The sequence below is a fragment of the Agrilus planipennis genome, unplaced genomic scaffold, assembly GCF_000699045.2.
Source record: "Agrilus planipennis isolate EAB-ADULT unplaced genomic scaffold, Apla_2.0 scaffold8, whole genome shotgun sequence".
Taxonomy (NCBI): Eukaryota; Metazoa; Arthropoda; class Insecta; order Coleoptera; family Buprestidae; genus Agrilus; species Agrilus planipennis.
Window position 1 is genome coordinate 3,234,968 of NW_020442461.1, and position 16,620 is coordinate 3,251,587.

General features: G+C 33.2%; 1 protein-coding gene across 3 annotated transcripts in view; it reads left to right on the forward strand.

Moving 5' to 3' along the window:
• Positions 1-16,620, forward strand: part of LOC108734038 (pyrokinin-1 receptor) — a 108,590-nt gene that overhangs the window by 33,762 nt on the left and 58,208 nt on the right. Inside the window, exon 1 of one of the 3 annotated variants that reach the window (XM_018465425.2) lies at positions 870-948. The exons of the other annotated variants lie outside the window; for them this stretch is intronic. The gene's annotated coding sequence lies outside the window, so the exon portion shown is untranslated. Of the gene's footprint in view, positions 1-869; positions 949-16,620 lie in introns of those variants that run through there. 3 annotated transcript variants of the gene reach the window in all.

The following is a 16,620-nucleotide window of genomic DNA, read 5'->3' on the forward strand; positions in this document are numbered from 1 at the left end:
TAACCTAACCTAACCTACCCTATTGATAAAGGTATTTAAATAATTTTTTATATAACTTTCTCAATATTTGTATGTATTTTTCATTAGTTTTACCTTTGAATATTGTTTAAGAATGACTATATAAATATTTACATGCCTAGAAATGTATAAAAATTGGCGTATTTATTAACTGTAAACCCCCATAACTTTTTATGGGGGTGAGACCGCCACGAACTTTTTTTGATACAGTGGTGGGGGAGACCTCCTCTTTCGATCCCCCCATCATCTTGACGTCTACCCTCTTTTTTCTTTAACAGTGCCCGCTGCAATTCCTATCTGGCATCTCTTTTCTATGTTTACGATAATCCGTAAAAGTAAGCGTCTGTCAGCAACCGCTCTAGTCTAGCTAGTAAGTTGAAAGAAGAAAGTAAATTCGACCGTTTAATATGCCAATTTTAAACGTTTTAACTATACCAACTTACAACAACAATTTGTGGAGATGATTTGGCATTCCTTCTCGATCAATTTATCGGACTATTAATTGACCAACAATTATTCCAATTATTCGCATGCGGCATGCTCAAGAACGTCCATCGGTCCGAGAGTGATGTTTATTCACCAGCGGTCGCAACATAATTATAATTTGAGTGTCTTTTTCTGCGCCCAAATCTATTCTAAAATTTTCATATTAACGATAGCGAACAGTAGCGATTCGGTAGCGCGGCGCATACAGACGCAACTGCGAACTGAACTCTGGATGACTGAAAGTGAAAACGCGCCAGAGCTCGCGGTTCGTTCATTTTCATTCACCAAAACTCTTTCAAACGCGACTTCGAACTTATACTAAACATACCGCGACAGTTTTTCACTGATTTCAGTTCAGCGTTAGTTCATTTGCTTGGTGTATCTACTTCTTTTGTTTTGTTTTTATTGTCTCATCTTGAAACGCTGGAAAAAACAGTTGAAAAGGTAATTATTGTTGTCATTGTTGAGATGTGTACTGGCTTATGTTGATTGTCAGATGTTTAGGGGTCAGGGGTCATGTCCTTTTTAGAATATTTTTTTTATTGTTATAATAATAACTTCACCTTTTAACCATCTAATTACCTGTACTATATCGCATACAATAATAATTAATTCAGAACATAATTATTATTTTTTCTTATTTTAGAAAAATTATTTTCTTTTAATTTAAAAAAAACGTTAAGAAACATGTTAGGTACCTACCTGTATATCAATATCAATCAAAATAACAAAAATATTATCAAAATACGAGAATTCGCATAAGACGATAAACAAATAAAATAAATATTCATTAGTAGATACTGCAGTAAATAATTATGACAAGAATTTGTACATTATTTGGAATTGGGATGCTTGAAATATCAGAGGTCCAGTTTACGACATAATTACCATAATTATTTGCATGTTTGAGGATCGTAACATTTTTCTGATTTATCAAAATTTAATGTCTAGCTCATTCGTAACTAACGTTTAAAACTTTCTCAATATTCGAACTTTGTTTAATGTTGTATTTAAGCAAATACGAAGTTAATACATTTTAATTTTTATCCGTATACGTGCCATGGGGGCCAAAACATTTCTTTTTCATGTGACATTTATTTTCATAAAAAGGTAACAAAACAAAATATAGGAACAAATTAAATTACACAAAACTAACTAACTTTGTGTCAATGAAATGATATTTTATTATAAATTAAAAATTGTGCATAAAAACGTACAAATGCACAGTTGCAAAATCTAAAGAGGGGGAGCACGGCTCCTCCTAATCCCCCCTGCGGGAACCCGTGCTAACTTATTACATAATAAAGGACTATTACATTCAAGGTCAAGTCAAATTATTGCCTACTGTTGTAATAATCTAATCACTCACAAGTAAAAATTAAATAAAAACGAAAAAAAATTAATGAACCTTTATCAACGATGTAATTGTGCTGTAAACGTGATAAACAGATACAACTGCATATTTTGTTTAAAATGCAACATTTTTTTGTGTTTATTTAATTCAGTGGCTTTACAATTTTTTTTAAGGATTATATTTTAAATTTTACTACTTATTATAGTGTCTTGAATTTTTTGTGTCAAATATGAGAAGTTTTTAAAAAGATACCTACTTTAATTTTTGTAGCAAGTCTTTAAGACAAAAAGTCAAAGATTTAGTAATTAACTTTGTAACAAACAACCCTATTCATCCAACACAACACAAAACAAATACAGACGCATTTTTATGAACTTGGATGAAAATTGAACAATATTAGTTTTTGATCTAAACTTGTAGGTTTTCAGAGTGAAGAGGTTGTTGATTGATTTTGTTTGTAAAATTTTTATAACCTCAAGCAATTATTTTAGCAGTAAATTTTCCAGAATATTGTAGTTTGCCGTTATCAACTGCAACCTTCAATTTTTTTGTGAAATTCTTTAATAATATTAACAATTTAAACCTTTGAATATTCAAGTACTATATTTCTCCAAGGCTAGATTTAAGTATTGCAATAAATCATAAATTAATGAACTGCTGATTCAACAATTTATTTTTTTCATGTCCATTAAAATATTTCATCTCCATAGGAATACACGGAAAGTTTGGAAAAATATTTTAACAGCGTCTACTCAACCTTATCTACTTTCACCCTATTCATATCTTGGATAAATGCTGATGAAATATGCTGTTGTAGGCTGTTTTTACGACCCTATACCATATTATTTTGATAAGACCTGGGGATGTAAAAATAACTTCGTTGTCATATTCTCTGATTTATACTGCTATAAGGATTTTAAGTAAGAACAAATAATAGCCAGTTCACGTAATAACGCTGCAAATAAACGGAAGGTGAAGGTGTTCACAGTCAGCGCGATCGTGAACACCTGCATCTAAGTATCTTTCCTAGCAGTTACTACATATTGATTATATCATATACGCTTCGTGAAATACTTGCTTCAGTTATGTCCCGGTACGACCTTTCAAGTGGTGCATACACTGATATCTTCAGTTTACATAAGGGCGCTGCAATTGAACAAAAGGTGCAGGTGTTCACAGTCACTGCGTTCGATTACTGTCGACCGTGAACACCTGCATCTATATATCATTTCCCAGCAGTTCCCACATATCGATTATATCATAGACGCTTCGTGAAATATTTGCTTCAGTTATGTCCCGGTACGATCTTTCAAGTGGTGCATACACTGATATCTTCAGTTTACATAAGGGCGCTGCAAAATGAAACAAAAGGTGCAGGTGTTCACAATCACTGCGTTCGATTACTGTCGACCGTGAACACCTGCATCTATGTACCATTTCCCAGCAGTTCCCACATATCGATTATATCATACACGCTTCGTGATATACTTGCTTCAGTTGTCCCGGTACGATCTTTCAAGTGGTGCATACACTGATATCTTCAGTTTACATAAGGGCGCTGCAATTGAACAGAAGGTGCAGGTCTTCACAGTCACTGCGTTCGATTACTGTCGACCGTGAACACCTGCATCTATGTACCATTTCCCAGCAGTTCCCACATATCGATTATATCATACACGCTTCGTGAAATACTTGCTTCAGTTATGTCCCGGTACGATTTTTTAAGTGGTGCATACACTGATATCTTCAGTTTACATAAGGGCGCTGCAATTGAACAAAAGGTGCAGATGTTCACAGTTACTGCGGTTGGTTACCCTCGACTGTGAACACTTGCATCTGTGCATCGTTTCCTAGCATTGATTATATCATACATGCTTCGTGAAATATTTGTTTTAGTATAGATCTCGGTACGATCTTTTAAGTGGGGTACACACACTGACATTTTCAGTTCATGTCAACGAAGGGTACAGGGTTCACAGTCATTGGGTTGACTACTACCGACTGTGAACACCTGCATCTATGTATCGTTTCCTATCAGTTCCTACGTATTCATTATATCATACAAACTACGTGAAGTTTCAGTATACGTATCAGTACGATCTCTGACTGCGGACGTACTGTGTGTTCTTTGCTCTACAATCCTACGCAGAAAATTATTTGTTGTTAATGCATCATCATCCCTTGTACATGACCTGTATGTAAATGAATGCTATTAGTTCGCCAGTCGGTTCTAGATTGTACGTAATCATTTGTCTAGACTTATTACATTACCCAAGTTCCGTCAGGAATATAATGGACCGTAATATTTGTGCATAATTCACCTTTCGTAGATGCAGATATTTGTAGCGTACAAGCGTACATGTATGTAGGTATGCCTTTTACATATTAGGGAACATTTAATGGAGATGTAGGGCACAAGTAGGTACTATGTGTCAGATATCAACGTGAATTTCTTGACTTCTCTATTTTCCCATTACATAATAAAAATTACGCTGACTTTCTACAAAAGACAACAAAAAGAAAAGCTGTTTTTGCTTGTTATAAGTTTATACTTGGGGTTTCTGAGAAACAGAAAACACGGTCGTCTCTTTATAGTGAAAAGCCCTATAACAGTAAAAATACCATGTAAAAAAGCTTGGTTTACAGTTTATCCAATTTATGAATTTTTGATAGTAGAGAACTAAATTTATATTCCAATAAGTATAAAATAAAAAAGGGTCCAGACGATAAAAACATTAATATCAAAGAAAAAAGTTTTAAGAAAGAATACTCATGTCATACATTGTAGATAAATGCCACATTCAATATATTCAGTTTATTCTCAGAATGTTTATTGTGTATTTATGTAATAGACAAAAATATTTTAATAAAGTATGTAAATATAAATAATAAGATTAAAAACGAGTTTTAGTTGATGGCAGGTAATAATTGAATTTCTCTTGAAATAGGCTGAACTAATGAGTTTTTGCAGAATTTATAAAATTTGTTGTGATGTTAATGTTTTATTATGATTAACATTCGCCAAACAAAATTTAGATTTCATTGTTTGTTTCTTCTTCTTTGTTTCTGACAAGTTGACTGGATAGCACATTGACTTTGAAAATTTTGAGAATCGTAACTGAAGTTTCATCAAACTCCTCTTTCATAAAATATAATTAAAGTACAAAGACATACTAGCTAGCTAGTTACTAAATTTAATAAAATAGAACAAAACTTTTCCTCTGGGCAGAAATGTGGCCAGGTTTGTTTAAATTGGAGTTTACAGTCATGTTTAATTAAATTTAAAATATTAATTAATACGCAAGTGGTCGTCCTATAAAATGAACTAAAGTAAATAAAAGTAGTGACGCAGAATATGAAATATTATTTTCAAAAGTTCATCTGAATTTTACCATAACACCACAGGTGATGTTCTACGTTTTCACATTAATTAATCGTTAAACTCAGAGTTTATTGAAGTTGTGAACTTTTTCGAAGCTGCGAAATGAAGTTTTAAATCCTCTAAAATCATGCTCAAAAGTTAGATGAAAAGATATAGGCCAAATCATAAGATAATATTGTCCGTTCATTTAGAGAAAGATACAGCGTGGGTGATGCGTACATACGAACATTGGTCGTAAACAGGTCCTCGGTTGTTTACCGTCAGATGTTTCCGCATTCGCAAGCCTCTGATTCGCACATCGATTTTCCCATGTGTACCTTGCTCTAAGTGTATGGACTCTAATATAAAAGTATTAGAAGTAGATTTTCTCGAATTAATTGTGCTAATAAGTATGATATTTACGAACTACTTAATGTTTACAAGTACTTTCTTTTTTTGGGTATTACCCAGGGACGTAACCAGCGTTTATATTTATTTGATGAGGGCAATTTCAGTGTTAGTACGACGGAAGGGTGCAGTGCATGCCAGTGAAAATCTAATAGAAAGTTAAATACCTAATTTCACGGCAATTAGGTGGTCGTATTTATGTTTCTGTTTCTCTCTATTTCTGTGAAGTGTACTAGTTACTTTCTTTCAACTATTTCGTGAAACTATACACATACATATACACACGCGCCAATTTGTCTAATTAATTTCACTCTTTGAAAACATCAAGGTCGCGATTAAACTGGATTGAATTTTCATGTTTAATTACTCGAAGATTAGAGGAGTAGTATCTTTTAATGTCCTTACCGCAATCACATCCAGAGTTGTAATTACTTTACTTTGGTAGAAACTTCGCGATTTAAATTAGAAATTACGCGCGACAGAATGGATTGGATAACAAAACTCGATCTGCATCTTTAATGCTACATACTGCATGTTTAAAAAATTCTAACAGTTATCGATGAGAGTTTTATGGAACTGTTGTGGTTAGGAGTACCTACTCTGGAGATGTACTCAGCCTTAAATATTGCCTGTCGCTTTTACAACCGAATTGATTGACTAACAGAGAATCTACCTGCACTCTTATTGTGACATGTAACACATTTTCAAAGAGAATTATAGCAATTATTGACGAGTGTTATATAGAAATGTTGTGCCTGTCTCTCAGAAGCACTCAAGAGATGCTTTAAGCCTTAAATATTGCCTGTTGCCTTTACAACCAAACTGACTGGCTAACAGAGAATCTACCTGCACATGTAACACGTTTCCAAAAAGAATTATAACAATTGCACTACGGTTGATTACTGTCGACCGTGAACACCTGCATCTATCTATCATTTCCCAGCAATTCCTACTTATTGATTACATCATACATGCTTCGTGAAATACTTGCTTCAGTTAGGTCCCGGTACGAACTTTCAAGTGGTGCATACACTGATATCTTTAATTTATATAAGGACTCTGAAAGTGCAAAAAGGTGCAGGTGTTCACAGTCACTGCGGTTGATTACTGTCGACTGTGAACACCTGCATCTGTGCATCGTGTCCTAGCATTGATTATATCATACACGCTTCGTGAAATATTTGTTTTGGTATAAATCTCGGTACGATCTTTCAGGTGGTCCACACTCTGATATCATCAGTGCACGTAGAGACGCTGCAAACTAACGAAAGGTTCAGGTGTCCACAATCACTAGAAGCACTCAAGGGATGTGTTAAGCCTTAAATATTGTCTGTCGCCTTTACAACCGAATTGATTAGCTAATAGAGAATCTACCTGCACTCTTAATGTAACATATTTTCAAAGAGAATTATAGCAATTATTGATGAGTGCTATATAGAAATTTTGTGCCTGTCTCTTAGAAACACTCACGAGAGATTTAAGCCTTAAATTCTGCTTGTCGTTTTTACAATCGAATTGAATGAAATAGTTAAGGATGTGGATTGATCTAGTTTTAGGGAAATGCGAAGTTTGGAGGTACTTGTCCAACCAGTCTTAGGACTGCCCACCTTATGATGATGATTGAATGATATGAATACTTATGTTTATCCTGAAATTCAATCCTAACTGCAGATTATGTACAAGAAGAATCAGGAAGTTTTCATGAATCCTTTGATTAAAACCTTACTACAATAGGCTATTTTAACAGATAGATTCTTAATTTTATTGCATTTGAGATATTGCCCCTTGTTATGTTTTTTGAATTTCTGTTGCTCAACTTGATTACGAACTTTCTCTTCATTTAAATAAAATTGAACGAAGCGATGTCAACTTCAGATGCGTCCAATAAATAACAGATGAAGCAATTGAAGGGGAAATTTGAAAAATCTCTAGTGAAGTATACGCGAACGACCCCAGACACGTGGAAAGAAAAAAAGCTGAAAATTGGATCATGTTTGTATTCTTAATACATATTGAAAGTAAACATTTTCTTTAACGTTCCCCTGCGGTTGGTTTGTTTCTTTTATCTACCACGAAAGGTGAAACTGTAAGACGAGACCTTTTGAACAAACTAAGAGCTGTTCGTCATCTACTTATAGAATAGAGATACGTAGTTGGAAGGCTAGATAAAAAGTATTGTTTTCGTTTTTAATACAAATTTGATCCGGAATCTATGAGTCGTGTTTCCAGCCGTGCCGCACACTTTTTTAATAACCGTAGAATTATTAGATAAATATTGTAATCTTACCCTAATCGCGTTCTATTGTAGAATAAAAAAAATATGGAATATTGTCTTGAAGGCTAGAATAATAAACTTGAAGCTTTCCAAAACTTCACGAATAAATAAAGGAAGTTGAGGGAAGAGGAGTTAGAACTTTAAATAATATGTATTCTGTTGAAAACTTTCGTCATACCTTTTTAACGTTATCGAATCGAATTTACTGCATGAGCTAGACAAAATGTTAATAAAATCCTCGTAAATAGGAGAGGACATTCGACGAGTATAAAGCATTTACATCTTTATTGGAGTTTCGGGCAGGAATTTCGAATAGATTAAAACATTTCCTTGAAAGATGTTTCAAGCTGATATGCAATGTAGAATGGAATTTAAAATAATTACCATGATAATTTATGCATAAAGACCTTGAAACTTTCCTGTTTTGTGCCATATGTTGCTTTTTTTAATACAAGAAATGCATATTGTGTAAATTTTTAATATTACAATTCAACAATCAACGATTTTCGACATTCATTTAACTATTACTTTTTTTCAGAATTTCAATAGAAAAAAATTATAAGTCACGGAAAGACACAAACCGGATGTTTTGGGTTTTTACACATACAATAATAAACATTTCTGTATTGTTACTTCCTTTAAAGACTTGTTTTCAAATGGTTGCAATCACACACACATTCTGAAAACAACAGTTTCGAAAAACGCAAAACGCTTTCTATATAAGTACCTTTTACTTTACAACTTGTTAAGTATCTCGTTTAATATATACTTCATTGGCAAATCAACTGTGCTTCAATACCTTATGAAGCGAAGCAACATACAAATTTGGAAGTTACGATCCCGACTTCACAAAGCTGAGATTTCGTTGATGTAATGAATACTTGCAATTTGTATCTCCATCCAGTTAAGAACCATTTACTTTACAATTTGTTAAGTATCTTGTTTAATATATACTTTGGAATAACCGCTCTTCAATACTTTATGAGATACATATCAATTTGGAAGTTACGATTCCGACTTCCCAAAGCTGAGATTTCGTTGATGCAATCCATACTTGCAATTTGTATTTTAAGTATCTCCATCCGATTAAGTACTTTTTACTTTACAATTTGTTAAGTATTTCGTTTGATATGTACTTCAAATTAATCGCTCTTCGATATTTTATAAGGTGAAGCGACATATAAATTTAAAAGTTACGATCCTGACTTCGTAAAGCTGAGATTTCGTTAATGCAATACATACTTGTAATTTTATCAAAGTATCTCCATCCGGTTAATTAATTTTTGCTTTACAACTTGTTAATTATCTCGTCTAATAAATACTTCAAATCAACCACCCTTCAATACCATATGGGGTTAAGCGACATATAAATTTGAAAGTTACGATCCCGACTTCGCAAAGCCAAGATTTCGTTGAAGCAATGCATACTTGTAATTCTATCCAAAGTATCTCCATCCGGTTAACTGGTTTTTACTTTACAACTTGTTAATTATCTCATCTAATATATATTTCAAACCAACCTCCCTTCAATACCTTATGAGGTGAAGCGACATATAAATTTTAAAGTTACGATCCTGACTTCGCAAAGCCGAGATTTCGAGATAAAAATTAAGAATAGTTGGCAAAGGCGTCAGACGCAGCTTTCGGATATAAAAATAGTATTCGAATAACATTTCCGCATACGGAAATATCCGGATACTTCCCAGCTGTGGCAAGTACACATGTATATTGCATTAAAAGCTTTCGTTTTGTCGATAATAATCATCGTTCTATAGAGACCTCTCAATTATTAATTAATGAAGGTATTGTTAGAGCTTAGTTCTGTAGTAATAAAGAGAGAGAGAGAGAGAGAGTATATATAGAAAACACTTACCTTGAAAGCTTCCCTGATTTTCCTGGGCTACAAAATTGGATTAATATTTGCAAGGAAATGATGTTGAACTGTTGGAATGCAGTTGAGAGCGATGCTAGGAAGATGTTGAGTGAGAGGAAATCCCACATACGTACGTGGTGTATAAAATACAGCCACCCCTGCCACTGAAAATAAAACAAACGGAATATTCTCAAAACATGCCTTCTATATCTTTTCTGGGACTGTATTCGTTGTGGAATCAAGACTATTTCATTCATGTAATCTCAAAAAATTGTTTGTGTCTTGTTGCGAGCTTATGAGACCTGCTTCTCTTATTGTTAATTATAATTGGAAGAATTCCTTTCCATAACTAAATCATATTAAAAAAAAAGCTTTTAGTTCTCATTATTATTAGTTTTTTTTGACAAATTCTAGTCGATACCAACTATCATACTAAATGTACGTAGTTGCATTTAACACTAAAAAGAACAATGAAGCAAAATGAGGGATGATGTGCCAGCTGGCATAAATCTAGTGCGGTTTACTATAATTAAGCAACAACCTTGCACGAATTTAACTTATTTATTACTCGTGTACAAGTTTCTAGATTTATTTATAACGTTTAAGACAGATGTACGTATGTATTAGAAACTTTAGACACTATTTTAATTAAATTAATGTTTTTGTGTGATATGAAGGCTATTTAACAATTCTTTTAAGCAAATAGATCATCATCTTCTTCTGATTGCGAACCTCGACCCTCTAATTTGATTTTCTAATCTCGTCATTCTTACTTTTGTATTTCTTTTTGATCAAGTGCGCTTGATTGTCACCCCAAGTTGCAACATCTCTAATTTACTATAATATAAGACGTAATTTTGTCTTGAACGTAACGATCGTGGTCCGATCCTTGGAGGACTGTCGAATGTATAAACAAGTCGTCCTCGATTCCTGTCGTACAACTACCGCCATATCCAGCGGTTCCAGAGTCACATATTGCAAATATTTGTGTTTGACCAGCGTAAAGCGCCACATATATTACGACGTTATAGGTCAAATAACGAATCCGCTAACAATTGCTACTGCCATGGCCTCCAGTATACTGGATAAATTGACTTAGACTGTGCGCTAGCATCTCGATGATGTTTTGGGAAACATTCAGCAAGCAAACAACCAGATCAAAAGTAAGATTGGAGTCATTACACAAATGAAGACGATAAACTATAAAATATTGATTTGGTTAATTATTTTTTACTATACCTGTATATATATATATACATCATCGTCAGTTCTAAGACTGGTTGGACACGTACCTCCACTCTTTCCTACTCTAAACTGAACTTCGCATTTCCCTAAAACTAGAACAGCCCCAATCCTTAACTATCTGCGAACAGTAATCTAATCTAAGTCTACCTCTACCCCTCCTAACCTCCGTTTCCGCCTCTAATATGTCTTTGACTAGACCTTCGTGCCTGAGAAGGTGTCCTACCAACCTCTCGCCTATTTCTTATTGACTTCCATAGAGTTCTCTGTTCTCCTATTCTTTCTATTACCTCTTCATTTTTTACCTTTTCAATCCACGATATCCTCATCATTCGCCTGTAACATTGCATTTCTAACGCTTCTAACCTTTTTTTCCGCAGCGCCCACTGTCCATGGTTTGCACCCGTACAGCGCCGTGCTCCAAACACACCTTTAACAATTTTTTTCGAATTTCTAAATTATCCGCTCGCTAGCATAGAAGTGACTTCTTTTTATTAAAGGCGACTCGACTCTGCGCTATCCTCTGCTACATATCCCTACTACTCCTTTCGTCCTGACTTATCTGACTTCCTAGATACCTGAAATCGGCCACTTCGTCTCCTATCTTTATATTCGTTCTTTCCCTACTTTTTCTTATTTTTGTTTTACTTTTATTTATTTTCATACAGTACTGTTTTGTCAATACCGCTTCCATTTTATTTAAAGATATCTCTAACTCCTCCTTGCTATATGCTATATATATATATACATATCCATTATAAGTAATAACGAAATTCTATTGTTTATTAATGGCGGAGCCACAATAATTTTTTGTCGTCGCTGTATTGATGGCAAAAACCAACCCTCAAAATCTATCCTATCTCTTAATGTCGCTATATTATTTCTTTGAAAATGATGAAATAAGACCTTGTTTGAAAGTAGATGGTATGTATTTAACAATCAAATGCTTACTAATACTTTCAGAATTTAAAAATTCTTTAGCAATTTCTAAATACAAATTCTTTAAGGCTGTAAATTGAAAAGAATTCGTCAATACTAACGAAGAAAAAAACGTGACGAAAAAAATTGTTTTTGTTGCTTAAAATATTAGAGAAACATTCAAGAAACGTTTAATCTTGAATTAACTTCTTCCAACGTTAAAACAAAAACAAATTTTTATACAGAATAAGTCAATAAATTTCTGGAAAGTTCGATGTAACTGACAATAATTAAAAAAAATTATACATTGAAGCACTTTATTTTTATTACATAATTTACAGAAACAATTAGCAGATATTTGCCGATAGCAATGAACAACAATTACATGCAAAATGCATAATTAAAATTACGAACGTAATTAGAGAGGATAATAATTGAAGTGCAAGTTTATATAACAATTTACTGCACATAACAAATATCGGCTTTTTTCATTCGTTAACACTGGGGCAAAATCAAATTAATTTATTAATTGAACATCTCCAGAATATCACAGCAATTGGAAATCAAATATCATTAGGAATGCAATTATTTGTTAAATAAACAATTATATAACGCATAACCAAATAAATAAATAAATAACGATAACTGTTTGCTATGAAAAGTTTTAGTGGTAGTAATTAGGGTGGGTCTTTTTAGGGTACCGTACGTCCGAATGAAAAACGGAACCCTTATAGTATCACTCGTGTGTCTGTCTGTTCGTTTTTTAGTGTATTGTTTATTATTTAAAAGATAAAATGCGCTTGGTGAAAAGACACTTCTATTTTTAGAGCATAGATTAGGAAATAAGGTAAGGGTCAAATATTTTTTTATTGGTGAAGGACCTTGTGTTTTTTCCGAATTTCGTCTATCTGGAAACAGTTTCAGAACATTATTAGTTTTCGCATTAATAAAAGGCTGTCTAATCTTCGCAAGCCAGGCTAAGCTCCCACATATAAGTCAATATCGATAATCGTTCCCCTAGGTTTTATATGCTGGCATATTTTTAGCAAAGTCAACTCATGGGACCTATAAAATTGCAAAAGAAAAAGGAAATTTTTTATTCTCCCTCAAAATCCTTCTTTTGAAAACAGGTGACAACAGGATTACATTTCTATATGCTTTCTTTCGTTTTATTATTGAATAAGTGTATAGATATGTGTTACCTACTAATATTCATTCGTGTGCAAGAGTTCGAACTTCTTTGAGTCATAATAACAAAATTTTTGTAGATGGTAAACAAAATCTGTCTTTCAGAGGTCAAGGAGCCCCGCAGTTTTTTAGGCCAATTGTAATGATTATTTGAGAATGTGTTCTTTGAATCATCCTAATCAAAACTCTTAAAAGCCACTAGTCCCAGAAATATTCAGTTATTGACTTACAGCCCTTTAAACCTACCTAACTTCACTACCTAGATTAAAGGAACTAAAAGTATCATTATGATTATTAAAAGTCAGTTTCCTGCCTTTGCTATAAGGATAAAAGTTTCGTTACAATTGTCTTATACCTATCTATTTTCTATCAAAAACTGGAGAATCCTTTATTTGAATAGAGGATTTCTGGTTCAGCATGAAGTCGATTCCCTTTTTTCGGTTATATCACGACGAAGTGAATCTTGAGGAAATATTTCAAAATATCCAAAAAGAATAGTAGTTAACAGTAAAAAGTATTATGATAGTACATCATTAAAGACAGTACAACTGTAGGGATAGATATACAGGGGCAAAAGCTTAATATGCTTAGATTTGCAGATGATATAGCAGTATTAGCATCTAGCAAGCAGGAGTTAGAAATAGCTTTAAATAAAATGGAAGCGGTATTGACAAAACAGTATTGTATGAAAATAAATAAAAGTAAAACAAAAATACTGTATACAAAGGAAGAAAAAATAGGGAAAGAGTGAATATAAGGATAGGAGACGAAAAATTAGAAGAAGTGGCTGATTTTAGATACCTAGGAAGTCAAATAAGTCAGGACGGAAGGAGTAGTAGGGATATAAAGCAGAGGATAGCGCAAAGTTGAGTTGCCTTCAATAAAAAGAAGTCACTTCTATGCTCGCGAACGGTTAATTTAGAAATTCGAAAAAGGTCGTTGAAGGTGTATGTTTGGAGCGCGGAACTGTACGGGTGCGAAACATGGACGGTAAGCGCTGTGGAAAAGAAAAGGTTAGAAGATGATGAGGATACCGTGGATGGAGAAGGTTAGAAATCAAGAGACATTAGAAAGAATAGGAGAACAGAGGACTCTAAGGAAGTCAATAAGAAATAGGCGAGAGGTTGGTAGGACACCTTCTCAGGCATAAAGATCTAGTCAGAGACATCTTAGAGACAGAAACGGAAGTCAGGAGGGGTAGAGGTAGACCTAGATTAGATTACTGTTCGCAAATAGTTAAGGATGTGGGTTGTTTTAGTTTCAGGGAAATGCGAAGATTAGCTCAGGATACGAAGGAGTGGAGGTGCGTGTCCAATCAGTCTTAGGACTGACGACCTAATGATGATAAATGGAGTTACATATTATATGTATTTTTTTGGCAAATTATGTTTGCACCTTAGCAGACGCTCAACCACACATAAATTTATGTTTTATGAGCACGTGGAGAATACTTTTGCTAGCAGGTTTATTATTTTCCTGTTTTATTATTAGATATTATAGTTTGTGTTTGTCTATTATACATAACTTGACAAATTTTCTCTATTTAACGCGTGGGCTTAACTATATTATAATGCGAAAATATTTGTTTGTGGAATTTGTCGTTTGGTTTATTTTTGTACCAAAGTATTTCTTCCATGGCCTTAAAAGAAGAAAAAAAAAAACAATAAATAAATTTGACTTTAACGTAAAAAAGACATTAATTTATTGGGCAGCCGTGATTCGTGGTTAACTTTTTGATGTGGAGTTTAATAAAAATTTGTTTATTTGACAAATTTGTATTGGCAGGAAAATATTTGGAATTTCATCGTAAATATTCATAGAGGCCAAGTAATAATNGGCGTCTTAACTTTTACAAACAAATTTATGTGGGAAAAATCGTATTTTCGAAAATGGAAGGTTCATATACTATTAAATTTATGAAAGGTCACATACTAAAAAAAACGTGACGAAAAAAATTGTTTTTGTTGCTTAAAATATTAGAGAAACATTCAAGAAACGTTTAATCTTGAATTAACTTCTTCCAACGTTAAAACAAAAACAAATTTTTATACAGAATAAGTCAATAAATTTCTGGAAAGTTCGATGTAACTGACAATAATTAAAAAAAATTATACATTGAAGCACTTTATTTTTATTACATAATTTACAGAAACAATTAGCAGATATTTGCCGATAGCAATGAACAACAATTACATGCAAAATGCATAATTAAAATTACGAACGTAATTAGAGAGGATAATAATTGAAGTGCAAGTTTATATAACAATTTACTGCACATAACAAATATCGGCTTTTTTCATTCGTTAACACTGGGGCAAAATCAAATTAATTTATTAATTGAACATCTCCAGAATATCACAGCAATTGGAAATGCAAATATCATTAGGAATGCAATTATTTGTTAAATAAACAATTATATAACGCATAACCAAATAAATAAATAAATAACGATAACTGTTTGCTATGAAAAGTTTTAGTGGTAGTAATTAGGGTGGGTCTTTTTAGGGTACCGTACGTCCGAATGAAAAACGGAACCCTTATAGTATCACTCGTGTGTCTGTCTGTTCGTTTTTTAGTGTATTGTTTATTATTTAAAAGATAAAATGCGCTTGGTGAAAAGACACTTCTATTTTTAGAGCATAGATTAGGAAATAAGGTAAGGGTCAAATATTTTTTTATTGGTGAAGGACCTTGTGTTTTTTCCGAATTTCGTCTATCTGGAAACAGTTTCAGAACATTATTAGTTTTCGCATTAATAAAAGGCTGTCTAATCTTCGCAAGCCAGGCTAAGCTCCCACATATAAGTCAATATCGATAATCGTTCCCCTAGGTTTTATATGCTGGCATATTTTTAGCAAAGTCAACTCATGGGACCTATAAAATTGCAAAAGAAAAAGGAAATTTTTTATTCTCCCTCAAAATCCTTCTTTTGAAAACAGGTGACAACAGGATTACATTTCTATATGCTTTCTTTCGTTTTATTATTGAATAAGTGTATAGATATGTGTTACCTACTAATATTCATTCGTGTGCAAGAGTTCGAACTTCTTTGAGTCATAATAACAAAATTTTTGTAGATGGTAAACAAAATCTGTCTTTCAGAGGTCAAGGAGCCCCGCAGTTTTTTAGGCCAATTGTAATGATTATTTGAGAATGTGTTCTTTGAATCATCCTAATCAAAACTCTTAAAAGCCACTAGTCCCAGAAATATTCAGTTATTGACTTACAGCCCTTTAAACCTACCTAACTTCACTACCTAGATTAAAGGAACTAAAAGTATCATTATGATTATTAAAAGTCAGTTTCCTGCCTTTGCTATAAGGATAAAAGTTTCGTTACAATTGTCTTATACCTATCTATTTTCTATCAAAAACTGGAGAATCCTTTATTTGAATAGAGGATTTCTGGTTCAGCATGAAGTCGATTCCCTTTTTTCGGTTATATCACGACGAAGTGAATCTTGAGGAAATATTTCAAAATATCCAAAAAGAATAGTA